Genomic DNA, 27,586 nt, shown 5'->3' on the forward strand with positions numbered 1-27,586 from the left:
CTAAGTTCAGTTCAGTTCTGTTCTCTCCGTTTTGCTGGCGGAATAAATCTTCAGTAGGAACCTTAAATCAGAGCAGCGATTTCAGGCCGAACATATGAGAATCTGTTTCTGATTGGTAGTCGCCGCCGCGCGTCGCTGCTCATTTGCATAAAGTTAAGTTCTGGTCAACTCTCTCGCGTCGCTCAAACCGCCCGCTTCGCATCGCGTCGCGCCGCGTCGCTGCCTGTCGCCCAGTGTCGCTGGCTCTCATTGAAAATGAATGACTTCCGGCTGCTTTGTCGCTCGCGTCGCGTTCGGTGTGGACGCACGGTTACATGGGATTGCCTCCTCGGAAACGAAGGATGCACCGGGTGTATACTTCACAGACTACAGTATCCCAAGATTCATTGCGCCAGCTTATTTCAGCAAGAAAAGGGCGGTGTCAGCAGAGGAGTCGGCTGTATTATGTAGTATATGTAGTATTATGTAGTTTATAGATATATAAATACTTATAGATATTATAAATATTATTTATATATTATATCATTTATATTATTTAGTTAATGTATATATATATATATATATATATATATATATATATATATATATATATATATATAATAAGTATTATTTAGTTTATATGTGTAGTATCATGTTTAGGTTGTTATTTGTTAATAGTTTATAGATATATAAATGTTTATATATTTATTTACATAAACTAAATAAAAACAAAATATATGTGTGTGTGTATGTGTGTATTTTGTATTATTTAGTTTATTTATAAGTATTGTTTAGTTTATATATATATATATAACATACATAATACTATATATATATATATATATATATATATATATATATATATATATATATATATATATATATATATATATATATATATATATATATAATATAACATAATACTTTATTCTAATTTATTCTCTGTTTTTCAACATTTCAAACGCCCTTTTATTTGTTTATGTTCAGTTCTACTCGTTCACATTTAAAATATTTAAGTAATTGCACAGTTAATTAACCTGGACTTAATTAATTTGGTATTTTGTGGTCTGAAGCAAAACGAGAATCAAAATCTCTGGCTCATTTCTCAGCTCTGAGTTTAGTTGTGGCGGGTAGAATCTCAAACAGGAAACAAGAAATACTCCGTAGAGTAGACTGTCCCATTTCAGTACTGCCATCGCAGCCTATCCATCCTTCAAAGGACACACCTTCGTAGACCGCGTCCTTCGAAGGATGCAGCCTCTGAGTTGAGACACAGTTATGTATATGATGCGCTCAGGAGCCAGTGGCGTCACAACTGGAAACTAGTTGTCAAAATAAAAGTCCTGCAGCGGAATACAGCAGGATAAATGGAAGGGAAGTGAAACGAATAAAACTGGTGGCACGGTTCCGGGCTGTTTTCGGCTCCTGTGTGTGGAATTCGCAGCGGACAGATCTGGTCTGTTTAGGTCTGTTTGTCATTATCACTGACAGGTTTATGGTATAGCCGTGTTTTTAGCGCAGTGATCTAATTCGGTTAGCACTGAGAGACGGGTGTACAGCAGGTCCTGTGGGGTATTCTACGAAGCGAGGTAACCCAATAAACCAGGATTTTTAAGACAACCCTGGATAATTTTGTTCAAATTCAGTTTCAGAAAAGATTTTAAAGTTAAACCTCGTAACAAAGGCAACACATACATATACATTTGAACCTGCTTCAAAACAGATTGAAGCTGAGGCAAAGGCTGCTATTCTCTCTGGCTGATGCTTAGCTTAGCTTTTTCCAGTAATAATGGACCAGCCGTGAGCCATGTAATGCCAGAGTCTATAATATTCTAATTATGATGAGTAACGTTAAGTAGAAACTAAATAGATAAATACAATTACACTTTTTGAGAACATTACTTACCTTTTATTATCCTTTCTTTTTCTGGGAGAAAATATCCTGTTTAAAAAAAATGAAGACAAGAAGTATGATTGTATTAACCTTGGTGTTGTTTTTATTCATTATTTACTTCTTTATATAAAATAAACAATATCAACAAACATTTATTGGATTTGTTTTGGCACAAAACAATTACTAATGCATATCAGAAAACCAGAATAGAATTAATGAGAATTTTGCTATCATAATTTAATACAAAATTAGTTTCTAAATCCGAACCTTAATGCTAAATGTGTCGCTTTAAACATAATACAAAAGGTGACCGTTTACTGAACGATATTAAACACAAATATTTTTTTTTTCACTTTTGAGATTCACTAGTAAACAGGACTATTTATGCTGTACCTTAATCACACAAGCATTGAGATAACCTGTTAACAAATATATTAAACTTATTTATTAAAAATAAAATAAACTATTCATAAATGAATTATAATAAATAACATAAATTAAATAATAAAATAAATACTGGTCATGTCACGTTGTCATGTTAAAATCTCTCTGTTAAATTAGTTAGTAGTTAATGAGACAAACAACAATTCTAATACATATTTAATGAGAGGACCAGCCCAAGAGGCATATAGTAACTGTAATATAGCTATATATATATATATATATATATATATATATATATATATATATATATATATATATATATATATATATATATGTTTATTTCCACTTTATGTGGCAGGCTTGCATGACAGCCTGGGCTCATTAATCTTTCTTTTGTTAATGTAATTCATGATCATAGCACCTGAATTAATTCTGAATAAAAATTCTGTTTTACAGAAACACATACTCATCACTGTATAACTTGGAGCCAGTTAAGTCAGTTAAAGTAAATGTGAATCAGGTGAAAGTAAGAACAGGTGTGACAGAGAGGCAAATGAAAAGGAAATGGTTTAGCAGATGGTGCCTGAGACAAATGCTCTCTCCTTTTCATTCCTGAGTGATTCTTGTCTAGTTTTGTATTTTTTAGTGTCCTTATCACTACTGGTAGCATTTACTACTTTTTATTTTCCATATGAAACTAGGATTATGTTGACTTTGTATTTATCTTGGGCTTTCTCTTTTTTCTGTTTCTTGCAGATATAAATGCCATCCCATCCAACTTTTCTCCAACTCCCTGTATGTTGGAATTTAGCTTCTTAAATAAACACATTCAGTAGATTTGAAAAATATATTAAGCGTCTAAAAGAGAAAAACATGGAATCTAAAGAAATATTCAATATTCAGCAAACGCCTTCTCCTACACCACAAAGACAAATGCAGGAAAGTACAGACAAGAAGAGAACATACCCCTGCACTAACTGTGGAAAGAATTTTAATCAACAGAGCCATCTTAAAACACACCAACTGATTCACACTGGAGAAAAACCTTATCACTGCTCAGACTGCGGAAAGAGTTTTAATCAGCAGATTCATCTCAAACAACATCAGCTCGTTCACACTGGAGAGAAACCCTATCAGTGCTCAGAATGTGGGAAAAGTTTCAATCATCTGATTACTCTCCAAAGACACCAGCGTATTCACACCGGGGAGAAACCATATCAGTGCTCAGACTGTGGACAGAGTTTTAATCGACAGAGTAATCTCCAAATACACCAGCGTATTCATACTGGAGAGAAACCATATTACTGCTCAGACTGTGGGAAGAGCTTCAGTCATCAAAACACTCTCCAAATACACCAGCGTATTCACACAGGAGAGAAACAGTATTACTGCTCAGACTGTGGCAAAAACTTCAGGCATTCTAATACACTTAAAAAACACAAGTGCACTAAAATCAGTCATGAAAATATGCAGTTACACACCTAAAACCATTCCAGGTCCTAATCCAGATTTAACAATTATGGATAACTTGTTTTTATAGAGAAGAAATCTGTTGCTTTAAACAGTTCCAGAAGTTCTATTTATAAAACAAAATACAACCCCAGTTCCAAAAAAGTTGGAATGCTTTGTAAAATAAATAAATAAATGTAAATAAAAACAGAATGACCCAAGTTTGATATACATTAAAATAGCAGATGGTGAAAAATATGAAATGACAAAATAACTAATTTAGAAGTGGATGCAGCAGTACATCTCATAAAAGTTGGGACAGGGCAACAAAATGCTTTAAAGGTAAGTACTAATAAAAACAGCTGCAATCAGAGCAATTTACACTAACATTATTGGGTACAAAAAGTCTATCAGAAGCAAATATGGGTAGAAGGTTACCAGTCTCCATTTCAGTTTAAGACAAATATTCCTTAAAGTCAAAAGATACAGAGAATCTGGGAAAAATCCCTGTGTATAAGGTAAAGGCTGATGGTGAGTACTGGATGCTGGTAATCGTTGGCCCTCTGGCAGCACTGCATTAATAACTTGAAATAATAACAGGCTGATTAGTGCTACTGTACTGAAAATCACTGCATTGTCTCAGGAACACTTCTAGCAATTATAGATCATAATAGCTCCAGGTTGTCTGAATATATAACATAATTCTATTAAAAAGATTGGTGAATCAACAATGACGCTACTCTTTTGACCTAAAATGAGCTAAATCTAAAAAAAAAAAAGCCATAATAAATTGATACTTTTACTTTTGCCACTTTAGTACATTTAATGGTAAATATTGTATTTGTGCTTAGATGTAGGTCTAAAGGGAGGACTTCTTCTATTAATGGAGTAATATTTTACCTTGGAAATCCCAAGTCCTTTTAATACAGTTTCTTTAAAGATAAAAATTAAATAAACAATACAGGCTCTTGTTTTACAGTAAAAAGAAAAGCTGGTTTCCTTTTTGTATTATTTTAAATTAACGTACAGAGACGTGAATCTAAAAAAAGGCAATTCTAAAAGATCTATGAAAAACGCTCACATTACCATGGGCCGTAAGGTTATTGCACACACTTCTCTTGCATGAAATTTGTTGTCATTCCCACAATTAGATTCAGGTAAAACTATCAGGTACCCTACTATAATTGGGTTATGTGTATCTATGTTGTTCATACAGTCCCATGTGAAATATTATCAAAAATATCTGCTTGCTTGCCTTGTGATTGGTGATGTAAGGTTTGGATTAGGGTTGCAGCGGTAACCGGTTTCACGGTATACCGTGGTATTAAAATGCACGGTTATCATACCGTGTGTGTTTGCTTATTACCGGTAAAACGCAAGCCAGCGGAGAAACTCCCCTGCGCATGCGCAACTCTGCTCAGCTTCAGCTACTCAGCACACAGCGGTGAGAACGGCAGAAAGTGCATCAGACTAGAGCTTAGATTCTCTGCCCGAACCAGACCTGACCCAGAAAATAGTCTGAGATGTAGGCATCTGTTTTTTAATTATATATTTTATTTTTAAATAAAGCTCTGGTGTGATAATCACAATGTTGCTAAGTAACCAATTATTATTGTTAATGAAAACGAACCAAATAACGAAAACTGAAAGTGAAACTTAACTAACTTATTTATAAGCGCTGTTTTCACTCCCGCAGTTCTACAGCGGGAGGTGTTGTGCCGATTCGGTCTGCGAAGCGGGAGTCGGATTGAGCAGGGAGTCGGATTCGGCATAACAGCGGCAGCACCTCGCGGCCCGCGGTGTTAGTTGTAAGCGCTCGCGCTAGCCGCAAAATACGACAGAAAACACTGAGAAACTGCAGAATTATGTATTGGACTAAAATATGAGCACGAGGAGATAAAAGAGAATCTTTACCTGTGAGTAGCTCATACAAGAACACGCAAATCTCTCTCTCTCTCTCTCTCTCTCTCTGTGTATCTCTCTCGCACGTGAACTTCTCCGAACTTCTCCACTGTGTTTAGCTGTTCTTAAAAATTATTTTAATAGTTCTATGCTTCTATGTTAGTGTTAATTAACATAATTCTGATCATATTTCGCTCATTCAAACAGCCTGAAAACAGACTTGTAATCTTGTAATCAACAAGCTTGTAATCAATGTGGCCGTAAAGTCACAGCTAAAGGAGGAAATACATCAAACCTGGGGCCTCATGTACTAAAGGTGCGTACGCACAAAAACATTGCGTACGCCATATTTCACGGTCTGATGTACTAAATTTGACTTGAACGTGTGAAAGTGCGTTCCCCCACGGAAGTTTTGTTTTGGGCGTACGCCTTTTTTTGTGCGTATGTATTGTGTTTTTGTCATTTGGCGACACTTAGAGGCGATGCATTGAAATTACAACTATTAAGATATCCTTTATGCACACATTGAAGTAAGCATTATTGGGTAAAATAAAGTAAATTAATCAGACAGTTTCATTGTCTTACAGAAATAATCGTTTAACGTGTTTCCACTTAGCCTAGATCAGGTTTGCGCTGGAGTTGTTGGAGATGCAGCGTTGGCATTACTGGAAAATACTGCTAATGGCCGAATTCATTGAGCGCGCATTTTCCGTGACCATTATGTTTTTTTGGCCCATGATGATGACTGGCTTATAAGCAGTTTTAGATTTCCAAGAGCATAAGAAAACAAGCTGAGTGCGTGACGTGTGTCTTTTTGGTAGGCAACTCATTTAAAGCATTTAAATGAAAGCATTTATCTTAGAATAATAAAACTTAAAACATGGGTAATTATACGCTATGCGTATATAATATTATTATTAATAATAATAATAATAATAATAATATTAATAATAATAATAATAATAATAATATAACATTATACTCTGCGTAATTGAGGGAGGAGTCGTGGCAAGTGTGCTGCTTTCGTGCATTTGCGCTTGATTTCAAGTTGATTGTGATGTACTAAGAGAAAGTACGTGGAATTCTGCCTACGCACGGTTTGATAAATCCGGATTTTTTTGTGCGTACGGAACTTTTCAGATCTGAGCGTATGGAACATTTTAGTAGGAAGTCCACGCAAGTCTTAGTACATGAGGCCCCTGATCTCCCATCTCCGAGAACACCACCCCGCTGTGCAGCGCTAAGTATGTGTTTAGTTTATAATTTTAATCTGAACCTAAATAAAACCTCTTTGTAGTCGTGCATAACCCATGCGGTTAGCGCCCTCAAAAGCGCTGAGTTATCCGAAATTTGGGCACGCAGGTACAGGCGTGAAGTGCGTGCTACGATGGATTCACGTGTCCGTGTAAAGGTCCTGGCCGGACTGGATGTGAAAGACGCCATTCATTTACATGCGTTCATTTTCAAATTCTGACGCGCCTGTTTTTCATATGTTGAAGGTTTTAAGGTGTGAAAGCCTTAAAATAGTAATCTCTATTGTGAGGATCATGTCAGAAATAAATCCCCTCTTTCTGCAGGATCTGGTTATATATCAACTATTTATGTATACACTGCCCTTAAGAGTAGTGGAAAAACATGGTTTCCTTCACCTGATGGTGTAGTGTCTACAATAAATAGTTAATTGAACAAAAAACCTTTGTTGTAATTTCTTTAAGGGTCAGTTTAATAATATATGTAACAAACTGTGATACCGTGATAACCGTGATACCGCGGTATTTTCTGAGACGGTTATCATACCGTGAAAATCTCATACCGTTGCAACCCTAGTTTGGATTGAAGTCTGCTGATGTTATTTATAGGTTGAGTAAGAACTCAATGCTGACTACTGTCCATGTATTCTATTTTCCTGAGTAGGTGTCACAGGTGGTTTTGGTCTTTTGTAAGCCTGATTCCTCTACCTTTATAATTTCAGTTTAGTTATGATCAATTTCTACACCTGTGAAATCACAGGGGATTTTATATAAGCCCAACCACTTTCACCAGGACATTTAGAGACTTGGTATATTAGTAATAAGACCTTAGCACCAGAAAAAAATGAGGCTCTATGAAATCTTTACCAAATATCCACTGAATCAAGACCAGAATGAAGAATTACAATCACTTAATTAGCGATCTGCAATCGATGATGTCCACAGGAATACAAACACCTTTTCTTCCAGCAGTCAGAAAATAATGCAGTATTCTTTGACAAAGGCCAAATTCCAATTTCTCAATTTCCCTACCCCTTGGATCAGAGTTATAAGGGGAAGGGGTGAAATCCTCCCTCTAAGAATTGGGACAACCCTTCAAGTACCCAATTATGATATAGGTTATAGCAGTAGAGTGCTAAAGTTTAGCAGTCTAGCTGCTGGTTAACTTCTGGTAGTTACCTTAAGAGCATTTTCTTTGTTTGTTTTCTTTTTGAGCTTAAATGGTGCTGTCTGTTGCAACATTTCAGATGAAACAGGAAAGTTGGTTAGCTAGCTAGCAGCTGAAGTGTTTTTTTGTATGCTTCTTATGAAGAAAATGGTCATACACATCATACACACATTGTAGCTACATATAACTATGGTAATATAGTGGTTATCGTAATTTTTACCAAGGAAAACACTAAAATGTGTGGTTTTCTGTGGCTGCTTGTGCCGCCACCTTGCAAGTGATTCTCATAGCCTCAGTGTTGAAAGTGCTTCTGAAAATCTCCATTTTAAGGGTCATGTAGTCCTAAAACTCCCACCCTACATTCTAGTAGTTTCTACACAGAAACAACGCAGAATACACATATATATCATATATAGATCATAGATCATATATATCAGATATAAAATATCTGTAAATTAACAGTAAAAGTATCTGTATTTAATAAAGAAAACAGGGTAAGAATATGAATACGTACATTACCTCTCATTGCACTTCTCTCTGGGTGAAAGTTGGTGAGCTGCAAATTTTAACGTCTATATTAAACTTAGCCTAAATATAGCTACATATTATGATAATACTTTGTGTTATATAACTTAAAATTGTAATATTTGGAAGTTCTGTACTATTTTAGGTCTAAGGTTGCTTGCTAGCATAGCTACATATTACCAGTAGATATTAATATTACATGACTTAGCTAAACTAGTTAGTTGGCAAGCTAACTTTAAGAGAGATATAGAGATGTAGTCTGGAGCACAAGCTGAATGGCAACAGGATGAAGAATGTTTACTGCACACTGTGTGGCCTTGTTATCTACCCAGATTCTCATACATTAGTTTGGTTAGGTTGTGGATAGATATTCTAATGTTTACTATAAACATCTGCAAAAGGCAGATCTTCAAAAGTTACACACAATGTTTATTGTACAGAAAAAGGACAAAACATGTTAATATAGCTCAGATGTTAAGAAACTGAAGAGTGCCTTAACACTTGCCGTTTTTCTCTTAGGAATCTTAACCTATTCTTCATAGGTAGTCGCCTTCAGTTCACTTTTTTTTTTACTTTCTGTGGAGTTCATGTCAGTTAACTGAAAATATTTTGAAAGCTAGCTTTGATGAAGTAGACATGACCTTTTCTAGCACTGGATTAAAGAAATCTTACCTTAACACAATTAATTGATGAACGAACTCGCCCAAATCTGAAAGAACCTACCAAGTCAACTCTGATAGATCCAATACTGTCCAATAAAGCTGACAAAATTACTGCCTCAGGAGTTTTTGAACTTGGCATAAGTGATCATTGTCCCATCGGATGCATTAGAAGCAGTTGTACAAACAAAACAGGCTCTCATTTGGTAGTTAGAAGAAATGTTTAATAATTTTAACGAGCAAGCTTTCCTTTCTGACTTGGCAATGAGTGAAATCTACCTTACTTCAGAAATCCCAGATGTTGATGGGGCACTAAACCATTTCAGTAAAACCTTCCTAACAGTGGTAAACAAACATGCCCCTTTCAAAAAGTCATAAGAAACAGGTAAAGCCCCTGGTTTACAGGTGAAGTTTCCTCATTGTTGAAGGCCAGAAATAAAGCTTGGTCAACTGCTGGACGCTCAGGGGAGAGAGACCATTGGCTTACTTTTAGACAGTTGAGAAACAAATGCACCTCTGCTGTTAGAGAAGCTAAATCAGAATAGCCCCTAAACTTAATCTCCAGCTCTAGAAACCCTCAAAACGTCTGGAAAACAACCTTTTCCAACCATTGTTTTAGTTAATGATGAGCTGATTTCTGACCAGAAGGAAATATGTCAAGCTTTTAACTCACATTTTGCTGCAGCTGGCCACATCTTATAGAAATAGCACAAACAAAATTGAATAAAACTCATCCCAACTCTGTTTCTAAAACACATGGTCTTTTCTCACTTCAGCCATTTGTAATCTCTCAGTTTTATCTTGCAGAATTCCCAGTGTCTGGAAAACAGCTCATGTAATTCCTCTGCATAAATGTGGTGAGACAACGGAGTTAAATAATTTTAGACCAAAACAATTATATATCTTAAAACTGTCGTGTCTAACAAAGATGTTAGAATCTCTAGTGAACCAACAATTGAAATCGTCCAGTTCCATTTGATATATACATAAATGATATTGCTACCTCTGCTTCTACCTCAGACTGCAAAATCTACCTTTATGCAGATGACAATTTTATATTGCTCAGATGATTCTGTTCAAGCTGCAACAAGATAATTACAAAGCTCATTTAAGTTGCATTGTATAAACTAGTTTTAAATGCCATGCAAACTAAGTTCATGTTGCTCCACCATAGAGAGGATCCACCATAGAGAGTCACAGAATATAAATACCTTGGCAAATGGCTGGATGATAAACTCAGTTTTAAAGCACACATAAATAAACTAGTCAGTAAATGCAGACAGAAGCTGTGATATTTTTAAAGACACAAGCCCTGTTTTCCCATGCACACCAGAAACAGATTAGTTGAAGCAACTTTACTGTCAGTGCTGGACTATGACGACATTATTTATAAACATGCTCCCTCCAGCTCCCTCCAATTACTGGATCCAGTGTATCACTCTGCACTGAGGTTCATCACTGGAGATCCATACAGAACTCATCACTGTGAGCTGTACACAAAAGTTGGTTGGCCATCTTTAACGATAAGAAGGGAAACACACTGGTTGATTTTTATTTATAAAACACTCTCCGGTCATTTGCCAGAATACATCACTTCATTGATGTATGTAAAAAACAGTAATTATCAGACTCGCTCTAGTGATTGGATCAGCTGCCAGGTTCCAAAAGTTTTTAGTGAACTGGGAAAATCTGCTTTTAGCTACAGTGCACCAGTAAACTGGATTTCACTACAGGAAACTTTAAAACTCAGCTCACTGGTGTCACTAAATCATTTTAAACATTTAATAACTAACCACCTTCAGACTTCCTGTACCTGTTTTACTTAATAATTTATTCTTAACTCTTTCTTTAATCCCCTTTTTATTTCTTTCCTTATATTATTATTTTATTTTTTAAATAGTTTTGTAATAATGCCTTTGAACTTGTTTTTTCTTTTATTATTATTACTATTATTATTGCTTTTTTGGTTTATTTACTTATTTATTGATTGATTGATCGATCTTGTAAGGTTCTCCTCAGTTAGCAACTGATAGGTTCTTAAGTTTGCTGACAACACCAGAAGTGAGATAATTAAAGGACTTAGGTCAGTGAAGAATAGTTGTTTGGTTTCAAATTTAGGGGAGAAATTATGGAACTCGTCCACAGATCTGTTGTCAGGTGATTTAATCATAGTTATTTCACAATACAATTGAAAAAAAAAATGTGTTTAAACACAATTATTGCAAAAAGAAATTAACTGGTTGTGTAAGAATGAGGTAAGCATTTACCATATCTAATGAATTAAGCTCTGCTGAGCAGATGGCACTACTTTAAGATCTGGGTCAAGAAAACCTTTACAATACAAGGGCTATATGCTCCATATTAAGCACACAACATTATATTCTTGATAAAAATGCTTTAAATTAACTGTTTAAATTAACACAATTTTCTTCTGCATACATGTTTTCCATGTTTTTGAAATCTAGTTTCTGACCACTTCTGTAACTGTTCTTACGCTGTCTGCATTTGTGTATTTTTAGTGTATTTGAATGCCTAAAACTCTTCCCACAGTCTGAACAGAAATAGGGTTTCTCTCCAGTGTGAAGGCGCTGGTGTGTGCTTAGATTACTCTGTCGATTGAAACTCTTCCCACACTTCAAGCACTGATATGGTTTCTCTCCAGTGTGAATGAGTCGGTGTGTGTTAAGATGACTCTGACGATTAAAACTTGCCCCGCAGTCTAAACAGTGATACGGCTTCTCTCCCGTGTGAATGAGCTTGTGTGTCTTCAGATGATTCAAATGACTAAAACTCTTCTCACATCCTAAACAGTGATAGGGTTTCTCTCCTGTGTGAATGAGCTGGTGTATTCTGAGATGACTCTGTCTAGTAAAGCTCTTGCCACAATCTGAACAGTGATAAGGTTTCTCTCCTGTGTGAGTGTGCTCGTGTGTTTTGAGATTACTCTGTCGATTAAAGCTCTTTCCACAATCTGAGCACTGATACGGTTTCTCTCCAGTGTGAATACGCTGATGTCTTCGGAGAGTATTCTGATGATTAAAACACTTTCCACAGTCTGAGCAAAGATACGGTTTCTCTCCAGTGTGAATAAGCTGGTGATGTTGGAGATTACGCTGATGACTAAAAAACTTTCCACAGTCGGAGCAGTGGTGTGTTTTCTTCTTGCGTGTACTTTCCTGCATTTGTCTGTAAGATGTAGGAGATGTTCGGTGAGTTTTGGAGATTTCTCTGGATGCCATGTTCTTCTCTTTCAGTACCTGAATATCTTTGTAATATCTTCTGTTGTTGTGTTTTTTATAAAGTGCAAGTTCACTCAGGTTGGCCAGTCGACGACAGTCTAGGAACAGTGGTAGACTTGAAACAGGACGGCATCCATTTCTGAAAGAAGCAATAAAAACATAAGTGAAATGTGAAATACAGAAGAATTCTAGTTCAGAATAAGACATGGGCTGCGTCCAGAAACCCCAAAAGTGTCTCCTTTTTCCTACCGATCCTCCTCCTCTCCTCCGTGACCCGGAAACTGATTTCGTGACGCCATCTTGCCGCCTATCCGAATACCGTAGGAGACAAAAGAAGCCGCTTAAAATCCTCCTGTAGGAGGCTTCCAACGGAGGATGCATTAAAGTATCCTACTCCGGAAGACTTTTAAGGATTTTCCAATGACATCACTGCATCCACGCCCACAGAGCACGCGAAAATGGGGAAGGCAACGCCCAAATATACGTCATAAGCATATTAATTAACTAGGTTCCTTGTCTAATTAAACAGCCAGTAAAGCAGTAATATAATGTTTAGTTTAGGTAAGCTGTATGTTCAGTAAAACTATATTAATGACCCTATATGTAACATGTTGTTGTACATGTACACATCACTTCAACATGTATGCAAAATATAATATTATTTATGTTATTTATTATTTATTATTATTTGTTTTATTACATTCAATGAAATCATATTTCACTATTAAAATAATTTAATATTTACATATGCAACCTTCATCAATAGCTAATCGGGCTGTACTTTGAAGCTTGATATGCTTGTTAAACTTATGATCTCTAGAACTTGTAATTGTGTTTATTGATCTCTCGTTTTTATTTTTGTATGCTGGAACTCTATCCAGAAGCTGTGATTGGCTGGGCAGTATCCGGGATGTGATGAAAGTGAGCGTTGTGATTGGCTCAGTTCATCGGTAGTCAACAACCTATCTAAAAGCTGGCCCATTTCCCCAATTACAGCTCCTTCCCTCCGTTCCTCCTCCTCCTCCTCTCCTCTCCTCGATTCCTCCACCTTCTTCCGGGGTAGGAGAGGAGGAGTAGCAAACGTTCCTGGACACAGCCCATGTCTCACTGACTACCTAAAACAGTAAAGCTTTTGATGGCCTGTTTGTGTTGTACAGTATTCAAGTACATTATTGATCTTGTAAACAGTATGGAATCTTCCACCACCTCTACCTCAACCAAGCGTTCCACTGCTTGGAATCATTTTGAGAAAATAGTGAGGAATAGAGTAAGCACTAAATGTATTAAAATGTTATGTTATTTAACAATAACACAACAATATGGTGTGTAATGAAAATATTTATATTTTAAAGGAGCGGTGTCAGCTCTATTCCTAGGAGTTAGCATATAATATAAAACACCCCCTTAATGCTGAGACATCTTCGTGCATGACAGCACCTCAGCACCCCATTCCTTCATTATATGGTATTTTCAAATTTAATAGTTGTTAAAATTTCCAGATATTTTAACATAAATTCAATGTAAATATTGCAACAGTTTTAATAAACATTAGTGAATCATTAAATAAACACGTGACCTTTATTTTTTTGTAAAAAAAAATGCCTAATGTACATCTGCATGAGACATTCAGTTGTTTTAGAAATTTGAATCTACATTCAAAGGTTTTTCTTTGTCTTTTATATTGAACATTATAGGTCCAAATCTATGTGTCACCACACACAATCGTTCAAATGCCAGGGTCACTATACACTGGCAAAATATTTCTTCTAATCATATAAAAAAACATATTAATTGTGTTTTTTAAATAATGACAACAACCAAGTATTTATTGCATCACTTTAATAATAAAACATAGTTAACAGTGGTTTAGAAGGGATATTGATTGAGCAGTAAATCTCACAGGGTTCATTTGCTTCGAAGTAAAATGCAGGCTGTAATAATTTATTTTAGCCACCAGATGTCACTCTTTCTGAGGCTTCAAAGCCTCGAATCTTTTTCGGCAAAATCAGGAAGAAGCTTCAAAAGCTTCAGTGAGGCTCCATCCGCTAAATCACTAGCTAAATCTCCTGTTCACCTTAAATACAGCATAATGAAAGTGTTGATCAGACATAACTAGAAGATAATTCTCCACCCCCTGGGTGAAGCTGCTGGTGTGTGATGTTCTGAATGTGTTTGTATCTGAGAGTAAATGTAGAGCAGTTTGAAGAGTGGAACATCTCCATACCTGCAGCAGGTGAGCTGATGGTTTTCCTCCCGTAGAGCAGTCTGAGTACAAAGGTGTGGAGCTGCTGATCAGAGCTGGATCTTCTGCTGCTCCTCTTTACTGAAGAGACCAGGAAAAACCTGGACCCCCTTTTCCATATTATCCGGAAGAGAATTACAGTCTTTATTTAAACAGCAGCAGACATCTGTGCAACCCGCGCTCAGACCATAAGCACATGTCCAATCAATACACATACTCCTGAAGATTAAATCCAGTAAAATGAATAACACTCCCCATCACTCTGCTGCTGCACTGAACACCCACAGCTGCACACTTCCGGAGCTCCGCTCAGGAGCCAATGACATCACTCTACTTTAGCTCAGAAGCCAATCACATTGCACATTACAGCTGGCAACCAGAGCCATAGAGAGAGATCTCTCTCTATGGCTCTGCTGGCAACTAGCTTTTAAAAATAAAGTCCTGCGGCTCTAAGAGGCTTCCATTGTTTTACTGTTACCTTTATCTAATGTTTAACTTAATTAAATTAATATTATAATTTTACTATATTCATCTTTTTTCGGACACAAATAACAGAACATTACACACATCACCTATTGCATCATTAAATCATTCAATACAATTTTTAAGCTAAACACCGATTTCATTAGGATTGAATTGTATTTTCTTCCTACCCAAACATTAAAACAACCATCATAAAAATTCATCCATTTGCGCTTCACTGCTTTCGTATTAAATAAAATCATACATAATCTGTTTTTGCATTTTGTATTTATCCTTATAGAGCTAGCGAACGTTTCAGCTAACATTATAGATGGTTTATTATTTGTATTGCTGGCCTATTACAGGTCTGAAATAATATTTTACAGAGGGCTATTTCCATTTGGTCAGTAATATTTAATATTTAATAAATTACAAGTGCTTTTGTACACTTTTGGGTTTCCATTCCTTTACTTACAAATGATAATATTCTCCGGCACCCAAAAATATTATTTTGTACCATAAATAAAATAAATTTATTAGATTTATTATTTTTTTTACATAAAATGAATTGTATGAGCTCAAATTATGGATTTTTAATTTTATATTGAGACCAAACAAATAGCTAACAAAGAATGAAAACAACAGGAGGGCAATAGCAACAGCAATAATAATAATAATAATAATAATAATAATAATAATAATAATATACCTTTATTATATGACCTATGAACTCGCTCGCAAATTAACGAGTAACCAGCATAGTGTATGTGCTTATTAGTTCAGTAAAACACTAATATCAAAATAAATACAAATAACATATATCGAAAAACAGTGATTTTACATCAATTTGTTCATTGAAACACCTCCACAGCGGTCCTCATGTGAGATATTATTTATTGTCATAATATCAGAAGCTTGTTTGATAAACCAGAGCTTAATGATGTTAAATGTTAGTCGGAGGCCGCTTGTCACATCATATGTAAATATATGTTCATATAAACCAAAAGAACGGGAGAAGACGGGACTTGTATTCCAGCAGCTTGAGTGAAGTCCCGGTACGGAGCAACAAATCCAGGAATGCCAAAGACTAAAATGTTAAATTACTTGTAATGTCCATTAATGTGGTTATATTTGTAATAATAAACATTTTTCAATTACATCTTTAAAAATCCAGTTTGTTGGACTCTCAAAAATATAAAATTAACTATAATAATTGTTTTAATAATAAAATGTGTAATGTGGGTCGTTCTAGTTCCTTGGACTTACCGTTTTAGGGAACATGCCAGTAAATGTTGCATTAATACATTAAATACATTATAAGCATGCCTTAAATAAAAAATTATGGATTTTTTTGCGTGTCTGGGGAATCTGAGATATTTTTATCCATGCTTTATCTCCTGCCCTTGCTGCTCTGCACACTGCCAGTCGCCTTGGATCTTTTCAGTTGGGGTCACATTTCAGCTGCGTTTAGTGGGCAACAATAAGCAACGAATTACTACGGAAGTGTCTTGTTTTTATGCTTTACCCAAGTTTCCATTTCAAAATAAAAGCAATAAGGCATTAGAATATATTAAACACAAATACATTTAGTTTTACCGATCTGGAGGGTTATCCGTTATTTCAGGCAGAAGATTAAGAAGATTAAGAAGAATTTCTCAGGTTTAACGTCACTATTATTATTTTTTTTAATTTGGCAAAAGAGTTGACAAGCTGTAAGGGAAAGTGATGCGAAAGAAGCCATTTCTGCAAGCACGCCACAAACAGAGTCGCCTGAGGTGTGCTTTTGCCTGAGGTATGTGCTTTTTGCATACCTCAGGCGACTTTGTTTGTGAAATGGCTTTTTCCGCATCACTCTCCCATACAGCTTCTCCTTGTGCAAAGTGCGCTGTATTGTTGTCCGATGCACAGTGACACCATCTGCAGCAAAATGATGCTGCAGCTCTTTGGAGGTGGTCTGTGGATTGTCCTTGACTGTTCTCACCATTCTTCTTCTCTGCCTTTCTGATATTTTTCTTGGCCTGCCACTTCTGGGCTTAACAAGAACTGTCCCTGTGATCTTCCATTTCCTTACTATGTTCCTCACAGTGGAAACTGACAGGTTAAATCTCTGAGACAACTTTTTCTATCTTTCCCCTGAACAACTATGTTGAACAATCTTTGTTTTTAGATCATTTGAGAGTTGTTCTGATGAGCCCATGATGCCACTCTTCAGAGGAGATTCAAATAGGAGAACAACTTGCAATTGGCCACCTTAAATACCTTTTCTCATGATTGGATACACCTGGCTATGAAGTTCAAAGCTCAATGAGGTTACCAAACCAATTTTGTGCTTCAGTAAGTCAGTAAAAAGTAGTTAGGAGTAGACCTGGGTTTGATTCCTAACTGGGGTGACCCAGGTCTTTCTGTGTGCAGTTGGCACATTCTCCCTGTGTCCCTGTCAGGGTAGACCAGGCAGGGAGTCAAGGAGGCAGACGCAAGTGCAGGTAAGGGGGTTTTATTAAATAAATAAACAAATAAACAGGCAACAAGGACTGGACAGGGGGCGGAGACTGGACGGGGAACTGGACAGGGGACGGAGACTGGATGGGGAACTGGACAGGGGACGGAGACTGGACATGGGAACAGGGACAAAAACATCAACAGGGACGGACACTAACACGGTGACTGAGACAGGAACAGAGACAGAGACGTGTACAGGAACATAAACTGAGACAGGAGCCAAAACAGGGAGAGACATAGGAACAAAAAACATAGGTGTGTGCCCAGGACTGGCAAAAGTCTGAGGGGAGGTCCGTGAAGCCAGCCTGGGCACAGTTCTTAGGGCATAGTCCGGCGGCCTAGGGGCAGGCTTAGGAAGGCGAGGCTTAGGGCCCAACAAAGTTCTGGGAGTAGGAACTGGTGGGGTGGCGACTCAGGCAGCGGGAGCTGGCGGTGAGGCGACTTGTGCAGCTGGAGGAGGTTTGCACAGCAGCGTATGCAGGTTCCGGGGCGGTAGGGGGTGTGGCTCAGCAGCCAAAGAAGCTGTGGAGTTCGGCCTGAGTGCCGAAGGAGTCTCAGAGTTGGGCGTGGTCGCCGAGTGAGCCTCAGAGCTGGGCGTAGCCTCCGAGTGAGCTTCAGAGCTGGGCGTAGCCTCCGAGTGAGCTTCGGAATAGTCCCACGGATTACCCGCTACGTCCATGGTGTGGTCGTTCTTTCTGTCAGGGTAGACCAGGCAGGGAGTCGAGGAGGCGGATGCAAGTGCAGGTAAAGGGGGTTTTATTAAATAAATAAACAAATAAACAGAGAACAAAGAAACTGAAACAAAAAAACTGAAACAAAAACAAACGGGCGAAACGAGAAAACATAAACAACCAAGGAATAAACAAGCGATAAACAGGGGGCAGAAAACAACGAAATAAACAAGGAATAAATAAGAGATAAACTAACAAACAAACAGGGAGTACTAATAATGGAACTAAAACAAGACAGGATAAACTAAACAGGGCAAGGGAGTAAACCAGGGAATAAACAGGGAACTAGAATTAAACAGAGATAAACACTGAGCAAGAACAACTAGAGCAAAGGGATAACGAGGAACGACAAAACAACACATGAAGGTGCAAAGACCGACAGCAAACACTGACACAGGAGGGCTAATTAAAACACACGGGAAGTGGAAACACCTGGGGCTAGGGGGTGGAGCTACAAATTGACAGGGGCACAGATCATGTGGGGAACACACAGGTACGAGGACAGACAGGAAACAGGGCCAGGACATGACAGTCCCTCACAGTCCAAAGACTAATCAAAACTTATTACATATCATCTTTTGCAACGAAAGGCTTAGGAATTGCAAATAAATTTACAGGTTTCAGACCTGTAACATACCAGACCACAATTGTAACAATTGTATTAACATTTCCTTCCAATTGCAAAAAATTTAAAATTTACATATGTCTGGCTTGTACTGAATGGTGAAATTAAGTCAGAAAAATAAGCTGTTATACATTTTTCAAAGTTCAGTACCTCCTCTACTTTTGAACGCTTTGCCATTCAGGAAGACATTAGTAACCATAATAATTAGTCAACAGAGAAAAATTGCAAATGCAGGGCTTTCTTATAACATTCAGCAGCTCCAATATTTGTATTTCTGTTTTTATTTTTACATATTCTCTTTAAATAGACCCAAGTCCCATGGACCCTCATGGATCCAGCAGGCAAATGTCTGCATCTTCAGTTTTACCCAGGTAAGTAAAAATATGTTCTTTTTTATATCTCAATATATGTATGTCTTTTTGAGATATAAGGGAAACTTCATCACAGTGTTGCGTAGCAATCTAGATTGTTCAACCAAGCTATCATTGCAAATAAGTTTTTTAGCACAATTGACAATCTTTTAGCTGTTTGCAGTAAACAAATCACACGCAAATAATTTAAATGGCTCAACACAATTAATAGAATGAGTGTTTTTTCCAAATTATTCACAAATGGTGTGACCCAGTTGACATCCGGAATAATGTGAATTATATACTACTTAGTTAAGTTGTACTTGGCAATATCCTTTGCGCATATCTCCAGTTTCCCCAGTCTCTGTTAGCATTTAAAAACAAACTCAAACGGAATTACACAGAGAGAGGGGCGGGGGTGAGAGAGAGAGTGTGACTGAAACAAATCCATCCTCCTCACGGTGCACCTGTGTAGTAGCTAATTACCTTTTATTTCTTTTTCCAGTGAAATGTCATTGTTGGAGACCACTATGTGCTCCTCACCTCATTGAGCGATTATTCTTCATTCGTTTTGGACCTACTGCTACTGCTTGTGAAAAACAGGTGAGTAGGAAAGGCTATGTGTTTTAGTATTAACAAGCTATATGAAGAACATATAACTGCACTGTAACCTACATTCGTTGGAGAAAAATATTTTATTTTAGATGGTGCTTGATGATTAACTGCAATGACAATGTGCCCTGCTAACTGTGCTGCAGTCCAAAGATGTTGATCCAGTGTGTAGTAGCATTAGATTACATTTAGCAATATATTTATTTTGACAGTCTATAGATAAAGATAAACTCTCTTTCGCTCTCTGTGTAGATTTATGTGTAGTTTTTTATTCATTAGACACTAATTGCATATATGGGGGTCATGAACATGAACATGGATAATTACTGATGGGACAATATCTCCAGAATCCCCCAGTGCAACCGCTGCCTCTGCTTGCACTTTGTCTTGTATGTATATCATGTAAAAAATAATGTGTACTGTCTTTGTTCTTCTTCTTCTTCATTTTTTAGGTGGTTCCTGGTTTTTAAGCCTGTTCCTAACTCCCCTCTGCGTGCAGGCGCGTCACGCAACATTATAGGAATTAACTGTAATAATATACTAAGTCTTACTTATACAGAGAAATAAAATAAATCTAAAGAGAATTGGGGAGTCAGATTCTGACAGATTTATCACAACATCAAAGCAACTCGCCGAACACCTATCATTCTATAAACCAATTAATAGAGAGTATAGAGAGACACAGCCCACGTAGCTGATGATGACAGGATGTAGTAACTTTTTCCATTCAATCACAGGACATCTACTAATCACATATAATCTTGGTCCTTCATAATAGAAATGTAGTGTTGAGAGTTCAGTACTGAGGAAAGTTCTGTCCACTGATCAAGGATTATAAAATGACTAGCACAATCTGCATTTTTAAAAAGATGATTTTGAGTCTCTAAATGTACAGCTGAAATGCACTGATGTATAAGAAAATAGCAAAGCAGTATGTCTCATGTTGAATGTTATACTGACAATAAAAACTGTTTAGTAGTTTTTTGTCTCCCCAAAGAGCAACTAACCTGTAACCATAATATCTTTTAAAACAAGTACTGCTGTTATTTTTGGCTGATTGGATACGTTGGTGTATTTATTAGGTTGACAAAAAGCCTAACTCAAAAATATCAGGTGCAGAATAGAGATTGTTAAAAATAGAATGTGTTATGCAATGTGTCTTTTGTTCTCTGTGATATATATTTGACACTTCTGACCAAACCTTTATGTTTTTTTTTGTTTTGTTTTTTTCTGGCAAGCCAAACTGAAATACTTCTTTGCAATTCCTCCTATTATACACACAAGATACACTGGGACTGTTTTGGAGGGCCAGGCATCAGTTTGGCTTAATGCTATTTTTATAAGTGAAGTAATTGTATGGTTTTGATAAGCCATTGGTGATGGTAGTAGATGTTACAATTTAGGCAATGAAAATGTGATGCTTGCACAGTGAAAACACTAATATCAATATTCACATGAGCAATTGTGAGAAACATTGCAGTGTACTAGCATTAAATTCACAAGTAATGTCGTTTGGTTTGTAGCCTAATTAAGTCTAAATCTAGCCTGTTTTTGGGCTTGAAAAAGAGCAGCCCGATTCCATTTCTGAGAAACAGGACAGATATGGAAAGGCAAAGGATAATGCCCACGTCTGGTCTCGTCTGTGTGATGGGCTGCTCCCCAACCACTCTGTAATGTGAAAACAGCGTTATAATCAGCTGCTCCTGCTCCATGGAGAAAACCACATCCAGACGTTCTAAGCAAACGTCCTGTGTACGTTCTGTTTGGGCGAGAATTGGACCTGCTGCGGACGTTACCGAACGTAACATACCTATCGGTATGAGCTTTAATTATACTGGTCCAACACCACCCTGGTTATACTTATAGTCCAGCTACACCAACAAACTCAAAATACATCATATACTGTTACTGGAGCTCCTCATTCAGCCTGTTTACTCCCCACCTTTCTGGATTTTACAGCGGGTCAGTGGGTTATAGTGATTTGTTTATAGATTCTGATTAAGTTTCTTATGCAGTGAAATAAATTAGAGATGTTTGGTGTTTGTTTCTCATTGTTTTATTACATTTAGCCACGTTAAGATTAATCCTTATAACAGACTCTGTAGTTCTGGAGTAACACTGTAATGTTAGTTTTCCTGCTGTATCACTCAGATAGTTAGTTGATACGTTAGTTGTTAGTTAATTAGTTGGATGTTGAAAATTAAGTAGTTGTTGCTGAGGAATGGCGGGAAAACGTCCAAATGTCTAGAGAACCCCTGTTCATTTCAGTGCTTTTGAGTGATGTGGCTTTGTGGACAGGGATATTTCTGAAAACGTTGCTCGTGTGGACGAAGATAATTTTAAAAACGGAGGCAAAAATATCTGGATTTGTGTGGACCAGGCCTGAAAAATTGGTTGCCCCTGTAGAAAAATCTGTCTTAGCTTTTTGTGTTGCATGTTCGTTGATCCAAGGATTCAGACGACACGGAGATTGAGAGTGAACAAGTATGATTTATTTCAGATCTGGGAAGAACATTTCAGATCTGGGAAGAACATTACAGGCATGTCGCCCCGAGTTCTTCTGAACCTCGGCATTTCTGACTCCATCCTTTATACCCTTTTGTGACGTACCTAGTTGCTAGGTGGCTTCTCATTTTTATGCTTATCTTTCCAAATATGGTATACTTCAGTTTTCCAGACTTTCTTTAGGAACCCGAAAGCTGTCTTGACCTTTGCTTCTGAGAAATCGTAGGTGGTCAACTTCCCTTGCCAAGGTGACAAGGGAGAATCAATTTCCCCTTTGCGACATGTCTTAAGGTCAACAAGGCACGGTTCCTCTCAATTGATACTCTCTTTTATTGATAATAATTTTACTACATCTACAGTAAGATTAATTAGTTCTACTACATCTACAGTAAGATTAATTAGTTAGTATATCTTTAACAAAGCTTGAAGCTGCATGTATAATTTTGTAGACGCAATCTTTAAATGCAAGGTTACAAAATGTACCTTATTCCTTGGCTTCAATCCAGCTATTCTCTTGTTGACCTATCCCTAGAGCGTAGGAGCAAAAGAGGAACTCTTTTAGTCTGCTAACCTCTGTAACCTCAAGATTTGTAGCATAACAAGAGGAAGTGTGTTTTCTCGGTTGACCCATGTAAAGGTCATTGCTGCTAATATGAATCAAATAATAAATGTGTGTACGTGTGGTTTTAGTGACTAACTCTTGATTCAGTGATTAATGATTAGTAGAATATAGATTTATAGCTTTCATAGATCTATTTGTGTAATATGTGTTTTAATCATAGTTAAGGCTTTGGCTAGCATGATTATTTTAAACCTAAGCTTGTTATTTTATAATCTTCCACAATTCCTCCTTTTGGCCTGTCCTAAGACAGGTCAACACTAAGCTGGAAGATTCCCAGAGCACCCGTGGTCCTCTAGGCTATCATCCAATAATGACATCATATATTCAGGCGGCCGTTGTTTGTCGTCAAACATTGTAATAATGGTACGCTCTATTAGGGTTCGCAAGCAAGGAATACAGCAGCATCCGCATGTTACTAAGATGGCCACAAATATTGCAAGAGCAGAGGCCAGTGATAAAAACACTGCCTTCCATTGGCCAAAAGTTCTATCTAACCAATTGGTAAGCGTATTGTCGATCCCTGTATTCTCTGTCATTTCCTTTGAGAGTGCCTTAAGGGCGTCTAAAGCTTTCGTTACGGAACATATTCTATATTCATTCCCTTAAACTTCTTCACACATGCGTTTTGGTTATCTGTTGAGCGTTTAGTCCTGCGAAAGTTATTATTACGTGAACGGGCCTTATTAGTGGTGTAGTTAGTTGTAGGGTCTACAGCTGTCGTGCCATTGTTCTTACTAGTTGGTTCAGCTTTTCTCCGGATCGCTATCTCTACACAGATCATGCCAACCACCACTATTACCAATAGTACTTTCAACCATGTTGGAATCAATCCCATCTGTAGATTTGACCAGCTTAGTCTATTTTCAGTCCTTCCCCCACCCCGTCTGCCATACCATGCCATAGCAAAAAACAAGTGTGTTCCCCCTAATGAGTAAATAGTTGATTATAGCCCTATATGTGTATGTGTAAAGGTGTAAATGTTCAGTTCTTCAACTCCCCAGGGAGTCTCCAGGTGGTAGTTTAGGTGGCGCAGGTTGGTGCCCTGGGTTGCACTTGTTGATCTGCGCTGGAGGCGAGGGGTAGACTACCCTCGACGTGCCCCTGGCCTCAGGGGATTATTCTGCCCCTATGTTGGTTGAGGCCTCCTTTTCTGCCTCTTCTGATCGTGTTATCTTGGCTTGTGGTTGATCAGCAGGCCGACACTGGGAGAGATGATACCAGGAGGTGCCTTTGCCGTCCAGCCGGACTGTGTGGCTTGTCCTCTCCGCCACCCGGAATGGGCCTGTCCACCTGGGTTCCGACCACTTTCGCTTTATGACTCTCAGGTATACCCACGGAGTTATGGCCAACTCGGGGGGGTTGTCCTCCTCTTGCGTCTGCTCCAGTGTGTTCTGTACCTGCACAGAAAAAGCTTCACATACAGCTTTTAATTTATTGAACACTTGATCGTAACCTTGGTTGGCAGTGCCATGAGGTAGTTTGGATGGGGCTTTTAGTGCAGTTTGCGGCCCCGGGAATGCTACGCCTCTGACCAGTTCAAATGGGGAGAAGCCTGTGCTTCTGTTTACTGAACTCCTAATGCTGATCAGGGCAATTGGTAAGGCATCAAGCCAATTCATGCCTGTGGTCAGTTTAATTTTTGCTAGTTTGGCCTTCAAATTTTGATTCATCCGCTCCACCTGACCCTGTGAGGCGGGGTGATATACAGAACCATAGCTATGGCGCAAGCCCAACGCTTGCTCTATTCTCCCATTCATCTCCACACTGATTGATAGAATATCAGGGCCCAAAGTTTTAAACTCTGCACAAACTACACATAATGTGGCTTCTGTGTCAGGAATGGTTCCATGTTGATGTACTGGGCTTTCTTGGGTTACTTTTGCTTGGACTTTAGCATCGCCGCTTGTGGCTATATTATTTTACCTGCCACTTTAATTTTTCTGCGGTGTGCTATTTATTAAGAAATTATGATTCTGACTTTATTCAGTTCCCAAGATTTTATAAAGCCTTGATTTCTAGATTTAGTTGATTTTATTTAGTGCTTTAAGAATTGGGATAAGTGGAACGTGATTATTTTTCTCTGTATCAATCGTTCCATTACAAACAATAATATTATCAATATTAATAAACACAGATGTTATGCTTTTCTTTGTCCACGTTATTATAGCAAATAAATCCGAACAATGCTTTACATTTACTGATCAATATGTTCAATATGTATTTATGCATATGCAATGCACAGCAGACTGCTTTTCACAATTATCAACTATACATCTATTTCCTTTAAACAATTTATCAAATCTCACTTACTGTTTCCCTTGCTCAAAAAGTGGCTTACATGTTGAATAGTGAAAGTTCAATTTTATGATTTCTAAGTTTCTTATTTCTTCTTTTTAAATTAGGATTGAGTGTGTCTTAGAGTTAAGACTGTTACAATATTGCTGAAAGTAATTGCTCATCTGCATAGAGGTTGTTTTAAAACCAAACTTTAAAAAGATAAACAAGCTAAAAGTTTAAAAAATGCTCTATATCTATAAAATAATGATTGGTCAAAAAATTTTAGTAATAGTGGTGAGGGATGAAAAAGGTAATAGGTTTAAAAAAAAATAATAAATAAAAAGTATAAAATAATTATTATAAAAAGTATAAAATAATTATTGGGCAAATAATGGTGGCAATAATGATCATCTATTTAAATCTCCCCCTTTTTCTGAAACAGAATTTCTGTTTCAGAGAACTTAACCCAAAATTGCTTCACCCTCTTACTGTCCATTACTGTCTACCCTGCCCAGGCCTCCACTGACACACACCCCATCACTTCATTCATCCACTCACTCTCCCCCTGGGCTGCGCTTCCCTTCCACGATGTTTTCTCCGTTTTCTGTTAAAATGCATGTGGTGGTCAGATCGAGACTGTGCCTGTCTTAGGTTGTCCCTGTGTAATATGTTGGGATCTTACCCGTCTTTGGCTAACCAGCCTAGCCCACTGAACCACACACAGCGTAGCAGCACTGTTTTATCAACATTCAGTGCCGTAGTGTTCCTGCAGGGCACAGTTAGGGAGCGCAAACCCAGGTATGTCATACTGTCATAAACTCACACTCTGGTGTTCACAGTGAAAGCCTGTGCAAGGCACCGAGTATCCATAGTTTATTATTTGTTATTATTGTATACAGATTTTCCTTATTACCATCAGTATCACCCTTTTTCTCCCACTGAATTTAGCTTAAATTATTTGCTTTGATGCCACTGCTCTGGAATAGACCCAAAAGAGTGCATGTCAATGAATAATTATTCAGATTTGGCATCTGTATCTCACAGATGTATCACAAGGTTAAATTTTGGTCCAGTTTTATTTAATATATACATAAATTATATTGCTGGCTCTGCTTCTCAGATTGCAAACTTTACCATTATGCAGATGAAACAATTTTATATTGCTTAGCTGATTTCGTTCATGCTACAGCCAGAAAATTATGCATTTGTCTTATAGGTGGCATTGTATAAGCATGAAAACTAAATTTATGCTGTTTTCCAGATCTCTTTCTAATCTATTTTTAATACCGTAAAGCAAAACAGAGAGCTGCATTTTTAAATACACTTTATTTCCCCTTATTTAAAATGAGAAAGACCCAATTCACTAATGCTTGTATTACATCCAATACTGAGTTTCATTTTTCAAATAAATAAGGTCTTTCCTCATTGGTTTCTGAAATCAACTATCCCTCTTAAGAGGATCCAAATGTCAGCATAGGCTAAGATACATGAGAACATAGATAAATTAGATATTACATCCGTCTTATATAAGTCTCATTCAGCTAGGGCTGAACTGAGATCAGTCTGAATCAGAAACGAATAGTAAGATAATTGACTAAATCACCTGATAGAAAAAGCTGTGTTTGGAATGGCTCACTCAGTAACTCATTCACTATTCACTATGTAGCATTTTCTATTTATTGAACTGATTATTTAACAATCAAACAAGAAACCATGTTTATTTGTCCTGCTCTGAGGACATCTGACACAGCAGTACTGCATGGCATAGTATATTTTGGAATTTCCAGCATACATCTTCTGTACATTATTATTACAATATAATGTAGTTAATAGTGAACTATATGGGGAAAAATGTACTGCTCAGTTTTTACAAAGCACTGCAAAAATGGCCAATCCAAATTGCTTAGTATTTCTGCAATAGGAAACGATTCCGACACAGCCACACACATTCATTATTTCCATTATTAGCTTTGCTTATAGAATATAGAGTTAGACATATGTCCCTGTTAGGTTAGGGCCCCCAAGATATAGTCCAATACCCAAAATTAAGCTAATTATTTTCCTCAATTCTGACTCCCCCTTTTCTTTTTCTTTTTTATTTTTATTTGTAATTTGTTTTGCTAACCAACCCCATAATCCCTTTATTAAATTCTCTAAATTCTCTAATTATCTATCCAGTCACACACCTCTCTGACATTATTCAACAGCTTAA

The 27,586-nt window shown here is 37.3% G+C and overlaps 1 long non-coding RNA gene and 1 other non-coding gene across 2 annotated transcripts in view; both read right to left on the minus strand.

The window, feature by feature from the left end:
• LOC125805051 (uncharacterized) overlaps window positions 1-26,592 on the minus strand; it is a 67,917-nt gene extending 41,325 nt beyond the window's left edge. Inside the window, exon 1 of the long non-coding RNA XR_007441331.1 lies at window positions 25,021-26,592. This is a non-coding gene — a long non-coding RNA (uncharacterized LOC125805051). The remainder of the gene's footprint in view (window positions 1-25,020) is intronic.
• Window positions 1,826-15,005, minus strand: LOC111196467 (uncharacterized). Its single transcript, XR_007441325.1, has 3 exons — window positions 14,674-15,005; window positions 12,468-12,588; window positions 1,826-1,921 (listed from the first exon to the last, which is right to left on the minus strand). It is a non-coding gene; the product is annotated as an uncharacterized LOC111196467 (transcript).
• Window positions 26,593-27,586: the final 994 nt, after the last annotated feature.

The sequence above is a fragment of the Astyanax mexicanus genome, chromosome 11 (genome assembly GCF_023375975.1).
Source record: "Astyanax mexicanus isolate ESR-SI-001 chromosome 11, AstMex3_surface, whole genome shotgun sequence".
NCBI lineage: Eukaryota > Metazoa > Chordata > Actinopteri > Characiformes > Acestrorhamphidae > Astyanax > Astyanax mexicanus.